Genomic DNA, 7,587 nt, shown 5'->3' on the forward strand with positions numbered 1-7,587 from the left:
AAAGGATCAATGCTTAGTAGAGTAATTCCCTGCTCATCCAGAGAGCTCGTGACTTCCACGAGGGCCAACACAGCGCAAACTTGGATGGGGAAAAGGCCTCTGACTGGTTGAAACAAACTCCTGCTTTCCCTTTGCGATATCCTTCTACAACATAATATACAGTTGGCCTCCTGTATCTGCGGGTTTCCACCTGCAGTTGGTTGAATCTGAGGATGCGAAACCCATGGATACAGGCCAACTGTACTAGGGCATTTGCTATAGGGACTTGAGCATCTGCAGATTTTGGTATCCTGGGTGTGGGCGGAGAGGTGGTCCTGGAACCAAAACCCTACAGATACCAAGGGACCCACTGTAATATCAGTCAGGACATTGACATTGAGATGATGTGTGTGTACGATTCCGCGTCATTTTATGACGTGCATTTGTGTACCTACCATCCAGATCAAGATACAGAACTGTCCCAGCACCACAAAATCTCCCTTGTGTTCTCCCTATAGAATCGTGGGCATCTCCTTCCCTCCCCAACCAGTGTGTTTTTAAATGTATTCTCCTAACCTTTACTCAGTGCCTTTTGGGTGTCTCACCCATTAATAGGTCAAGGAAATACAGAGATTAAATATAACGTACTCCTTGCTCTGGAAGAGCTCACAGACAGGGCTACAGTCACGTACATCATAAATTATAGTGCAATGTGGGAGTTCTGTGACAGGGAGAAATTCAAGGGCCGGGGGCAAGAAAATAGATTGGAGGGTTCAGGAGGTAGAGAGTGTGGGATTAACACTTTCTGTGGAAGTTGCAATGCTGGGCTGATTTTGAAGGGTGAAATGGAGTTATCAGGTGCCCAATGAGGAGAGATTTTAGACAGATAAGTTTGGGGAAGAGTGGGTAGCTCAGAACCGTGGAAGCCCAGGGGATGGCGTTGCAGGGAGAGAAGTGTTGGGAGGAAGGGCTGGAGAAGTGGGGAGAGGACAGAGCGTGGAGGACTTCTGAACTAGTTCTGCAAGTGATAGAGATCCAGTGAGAGATTTAAAAACGGGGACTGGTGTATTCAGTTCTATCACTTAGATGTAGAGAGAGACCCCTTAGGGAATGATTGTAGTCTCAGATAAGATACGCTGACAGCACCAACCAGAGTGATGGGGGCAGATATGGAGGAACCATTTTTGACCTCTGAAGGACATCAGGATGGGGAGGGGGGAGTATGACATAGATGAACAAGCACTTTTTTCCTTCCTCTTTAGGCTGTGTCGGTTTCCCTGAGAACAAATCCCTAGGATGTAAGTCCAGGAAGACGAATGCTAGTAGATTAATTCCTTGCTCATCCAGAGATGTTGTGACTTCCGCGAGGGCCAACACAGCACAAAATTGGATGGGAAAAAGGCCTCTGATTGGTTAAAACTAGCTCCTGCTTTCCCTTTGCAATATCCTTTAGGCCCTTTCACTCAGAGCCTTTTTTGACAATTCAAGTGAAGTTCTCAAAAGTGTGGTTAGTTAGTTTCCTCTCTCCCAGAATAACAATAATTAAAGAACTACCTTTTATTGAGTGTCTGCTTGGTGCCAGGTCCTGTGTAAGATGATTTGCATGTTATCTCATTAATCCTCTCAACAACCACCTGGGTGGCAGTCCTTTTAACTTTATGGGTGAGGATATTGAGGCTAACGAACCCATCAAGGTCACGGAGCTAGTAAATTCTGTGACGTCAGGACTCCAGCCCGGGTCTGGCTGCTTTCAGTCAGCTGCCCTGTACTGTGGAAGGCACACATCATAAGCGGGGAGGGAAGACTGTCAGCCAGTAGTGGCATCACAGCAAGGAAGGGAATAATGTGGATTGAGGAACCTGATGACTGTTAAGTGATTTTCTACCAACTTCACAGAGGGCTGTATCAGTCAGGGTTCTCCAGAGGAACAGAACAAATTGGATTTGTGTATATAAATACACATATAGGGAACTATAAAAATTTGGTTAGAACAGTCGTTGTATATATATTTGGGATAAGGCTTATGCAGTTGTGGAAGTGGGTGAGTTCCAAGATCTGCAGGGTGAGTTGGTAAGCTGGAGACCCAAGAGAATCAATGGTGGCATTCCAGTCTAAAGGCTGGCAGGCTCAAGACCCAGGAAGAGCTGATGTTTCAGTTCTAGTTCAGAGGCAGGAAAAAAGTCAATGCCTTAGTTTGAATTGCAGTCAGGCAGGGGGAATTCCCTCTTATTCAGGGAGGATCAGCCTTTTTGTTCTCTTCAGGCCTTCCACTGGTTGGATGAGGCCCACCCACATTAGGGAGGGCAATCTGCTTTACTCAGTCTAGTGATTTAAATGTTCATCTCATCTAATGCACAGTATAATGAATATAGACCACAATATTGTATTGTAATCATCAAGCTTGCTAAGAGACTAGAACTTAATTATTCCAGCCACTAAAAAGAAATAATGATGTAATGTGACTGAGGTGTTAATTAGGACTATGATGATAATCATATCACAATATAGAAATGTATCAAATTAACATGCCTTACACCTTAAATTTACACAACCTTATGTGTCAAATATGTTTCAATTTTTAAAGATGTTAATCTCCTCCAGAAACACCCTCATAGAAACACCCAGGATAATGTTTGACCAAATATCTGGGCACCCTGTGGCCCAGTCAAGTTGACACAGAAAATTAACCATCACGAGGAAGAAGACAGATTAATAAAGGAGACACAAAACTAAAAGAATATGATGGGGTGAGACTCTGCAGTGCAGGGTTAGTGACTTTACATGCTTCAGGCCTCCTGATAACAATGTCTTGTGATTACAGCCACATACTGTGATCAAAGATGAAAATAACAGGGACACAACTTATCAAGAAGAGGTTAGTTCTATTTTCACTGTTACGAGTTGGGAGTGCATCGGGTGAGTAGACCTTTCTCTAGGAGCTCCAGGCTCTCCCTACTTGCAGGCAGAGTAGGACTCATTTCTTCATTGTCCACAGAGACCCCTGCATACTCCTTGGGACCACCCTTGGCGCTCTCCTGATGGAGTCCTCTGAGCCGAGGTTCCTCTGAATCAACCGACTAGATGATTTTCATTCATTTCTTCATTTATTTCCATAGTATTTTTTGATCTTGTTGTCAACAATGGGAAAATAGACAATTGGGACGCATCGGGCATTTCCTAGTCTGGTGGGTGGGAGTGATGGAGAAAGAAGATACTGATGTAGTGTGGCAGATGCTGAGATGACACATTAACATTGATTGCTGTGCCAGGGTATAGGGGACTCCTGACTCAGCCCAAGGAGTCCAGGGGAGGAAGTCAAGCTCCAGCAATGCTTTAAGGAGGACCAGCAGCTAGCCAGTTAGTTGGAACAGAAAGAGTGTACTTGACAGAGGGAAAAACATATATAATAGCATGTAAGACATGGTTGCAAAGCACTGGCACACATTTAGGGAACTAAAGTTTGATTAGAAAAGTGGTTCTCACCTCTGGTAGCACTTTGGAATCTCCTGGAAGTGTTGAAAAAATAGTAATGCCTGGGCTTTACCCCCAGAGATTTGGATGTAATTGGACTGGGGTGGTGCCCAGGTGTCAGTATTTTTTCTAAAGTGCAGTCAGGACTGAGAAGCAGAAATGTAAGAGATGCTTCAGGAGAACTTAAACCTGAAGGGAGCTGGTGGGGGATCTCTGCTGGGATGTGGTCAAGCATCCGAGCTTGCTTTGGGGGAAACAGGAAAGACTCGTGCTGAGCTCAGCAGAGAAATAAAGACCCACCAATTGTCAACTGGGGGCCTTGTCTGCCCTTGTAACTTTTTCTTTTGAGCTTTCTGTTTCTTCTTCTCCATTTAAGAGTGAAAGTCAAGTGGGAAATAACAAAACATACAATAAAATAAAAATAAGCTGAAAGATGACTCAATAAAAAGAAGTGATAAAATAGTAAAAGCAGGCCGATACAGTAAAAACCCCAAAACTTAACCACACAGAATCACCACCCAGGGCCAGACAATAAAAACAATAGTTAAGATGTACTGATCCAAGTGGTATGTATCTTCAGGCATTGAGACAGTGAGGGAGGATTATTCCCATTTTACAGAGGAGCAAAATGAGGCTTGGGGAGATTACTGTGGTTCCAGGGGGTGGGGCAGGGTAACGACTCCATTTTATAGATGAGGAAATGGAGGTTAACCGGCCAAGACTAAATAGCCAGTCAAAGGCAGAGCAGGACATTGAACTCAGGTTTTCTAACTCAAGTCCAGAGCCCTTCCCCCAAGACAAAGACTCAAGCTTTGGCTGTGCATTGGAGTCACCTGGGGGAGCTTTTAAGAAATACTGATGCCAAAGAGACATTTCTCTAAAGAAGACACACGGGGGGCCAACAGGCATATGAAAAAAATGTTCAACATCATTAATCATTAGGGGGATGCAAATCAAAACCACAATGAGATATCACCTCACACCTGTCAGGATGGCTATTATAAAAAAAGCAAAAGATAAGTTTTGGCAAGGACATGGAGAAATGGGAACCCTTGTGCACTGTTGGTAGGAATGCAAAATGGCAAAGCTGCTGTGGAAAACAGTACCCTCAAAACATTACAAATAGAACTACCGTGTGATCCAGCAACCCCACTTCTATTTATCCCAAAGAATTGAAATCAGCAACTTGAAGAGATATTAGCACTCCTATGTTCATTGCAGCACTACTCACAATAGCCAAGATGTGGAAAAAACCTAAATGTCCATCAGATGAATGGATAAAGAAAATGCAGTCTATACACCCAGTGGTGTACTATTCAGCCTTAAAAAGGAAGGAAATTCTGTAACATGTGACCACGTGGATGAACCTGGAGGACACATTATGCTCAGTGAAATAAGCCAGTCACAGAAAGACAAACACCGCATGATTCCACTTATAGGAGGTATCTAAAAGAGTCAAGTCCATAGAATCAAAGAGTGGAATGGTGGTTGCCAGGGTCTGGGGGAGAAGGGAGTGGGGAGTTACTAATCTACGGGCATAAAGTTTCAGTGAAACAAGAGGAAGAAGTTTCTGGGGATCTGCTGTACAACACTGTACCTAGGATCAACGACACTGTACTATACATTTAAAATTTTGTTGAGGGTAGATCTCATGTTAAGTGACTCATGTATTCCTACCACAATAAAATTAAAAAAAAAAAAAAAAAAAAAGAGAGAGAAATCCTGATGCAAATGTGGGTCAACCCTCAATTCGAATCTGGTCTGTCTGGGATGGGGCCCAGGCAGACAGGATGAACAGGGGCAGCTTGACATGTTTTTGGTTGTGCTCTGCTCTTAGTGGTAATTGATCCTGTGTATTGCGTGTCTCTAGGGATGTTTCCTGTATTGTTATTCCCCCTTGAGAATGAAGGAAACTGAGAGGTTAAGTCACTTTTACTGGGACACCCAGCTGGTAGTCACTAGCGCCCGTGTTCGTTCTCAGGTCAGCCTGACTGCAAAGTCCATGCTCTAACTGCTGTGCCACACGGCCTCCAAGCAGGGGCTCCTGTGGGGTATAGACACGGGTGTCACATGCCCTTCTATTTTACTGCTCTGTCCCACAAGCTTTAGGGTCAACAGCATCACATTTGTTCCAGGCTTGTCAACACTGAACGGTCATCATCCAGATGGAGAAAGGGGGCGGTTCGTGGCTCGGCATCAAGGAAGAAGAACAAAGGAGTTTGACCGTGAGGTTGGGTGCCTGGGGTGGCAGTGGCCACCCACCAGCATCGTCATCCCTGGGTACCCACCGGAAGGGTCTGTTGGGAGGAGAGGAGTGAGTCATCCTTCAAAGTATTGTGTGTGTGAGCGAAGGTGGGCAAGAGGGGTTGAGCTTAGATCCTACTAATATGTCCCCAGGCCCTGACATTGAGGGGCTCAGGGGGGCTAGCAAAGCTGAGTGGGTGAAGATGGTTCTAGAAGATGAGCTCACAGAACTGGGGAGTTCCAGAAGGCCCCATGTCAGTTTGGAGCCTGCCCTTTCCCATCATTCTCTTCAAGCTGCGTGCCTGGGGCCCCAGCTGTATCATGGGGGATGTCCTGGGCTGAAGCAGGGTGTTGGGCCACTGCTGTTACTGCCACTGTCACTGCTGTGTCAGCTCTGGTGCGGACGACACCTGATCAGTGAGCCCCCTTCCCCCTCTTCCTGCAGCTGTTAACTGGTCAGGAAGGGACATGGAGAAAGGAAGGCAGTGGTCAGAGATGGTGGGGCGGGGGTTGGGGGGCAGATCCTGGGCTGGTGAAGCGGGGGTGGGGAGTTGAGAGAGAGAGATTGGAGACCACGCTGGCAGTCTCTGGTCTCTGGATCAGCAGACCTGACTCCTGCTACCTCTAGACCTGCTGGGAAATGCTCAGGATGAAATTACCTTTAAATAACTCTGCTACCGAAAAAGCAAAAACAGTCCCTGTAGAGCAGTCAGCTTGGTTTCTTCATCTATAAGTTGGAGATAATCCTCCCCACCTTGAATTGTTGAGAGGATTAGATGAGATTAAGTCAGAAAACATCCAGAAAAAGCCCAGCACAGTGTCTGCCAGATTTTAAGAACTCAGAAGGGTGTCTTCTTCCCTCTCATCCTCCACACTTTGATGAGAAGGGCTCATGCGCTTGTGGACACGACTTCAATGTACTTCAGTCTTAAGAAGCACCCACTGATCAGCCACTCCATGCCGGCAGCTCTGCTTGACTCTCAGGATAAGAAGATAAATAAGAGCACCATTGTTCTTTGGAAGTTCACCATGTAGCGGGAAAGGCTAACGTCTTTTACAGTCTACTGTGCAGGAGGGCAGAAGCCCAGGGTGCTTTGGGAGTACTGGGGTGGGGCGGGGGCCCACTGGGGGAGTCTCGCTGGGGAACTCACCTCTAATGTGACCCTTGAAGTATAGGTAAGAGTGAAGCATGTAGAGGAAACGAGAGCGTTCCCGTTCAGACGGCAAGATCATCGTGAGCGAATGACATGGCATTACTGGAACTTAATGTGTCGCGGGGGAGAGGTCAGCAAGGCTGGGTCATGAGGGTCCTTGTGGACCACGCTTAGGAGCAGTGAGGAAGGAAGCCATCAAAGGATGTCACACGCCAGGCTTTTTGTGTAAAACCTTCATGCTGGTGAATGTGGGTAGAATAGCTGGGGAGAAGGTCAGGACTGGGTCCCAGGAGACCATCAGCACACCAGGAGGGTGGTCCGAACTAAGGAAAAGATGTTGCCCTTGGAGGGAAGGTGGACTCAACAGCACATTGGGATTGATGGCTTGGGGATGAGTGAAAGATGTTGTGATGGAGAGGAGTGAAGAATGACATTTATATCTGGATAAAAATATTTATCCAATTTGGATAAATAGGTTTAAGCAATAAAACATGATGTGTTTAAAACCAAGAATGTTTTAAACCAAGAAAGGGAAGACATACAAAAGAGCACTAAAATAGTGGGAAGGTTCGTTCTGTTTTGGATGTGCTTAGTTTGAGTTCACCGTGTCTTATCCAAGCGGAAATGCCCAGGAGGCAGCTCCCTATGAGGTCTGCTGCTCCGGGGAAGATGTCATATAAGCCATCATCCTGTACATCCTGCGGGCAGTAGGCACAGACATGCTTAGGCTTCCTGCAGG

The sequence above is a fragment of the Balaenoptera acutorostrata genome, chromosome 20 (assembly GCF_949987535.1).
Source record: "Balaenoptera acutorostrata chromosome 20, mBalAcu1.1, whole genome shotgun sequence".
NCBI lineage: Eukaryota > Metazoa > Chordata > Mammalia > Artiodactyla > Balaenopteridae > Balaenoptera > Balaenoptera acutorostrata.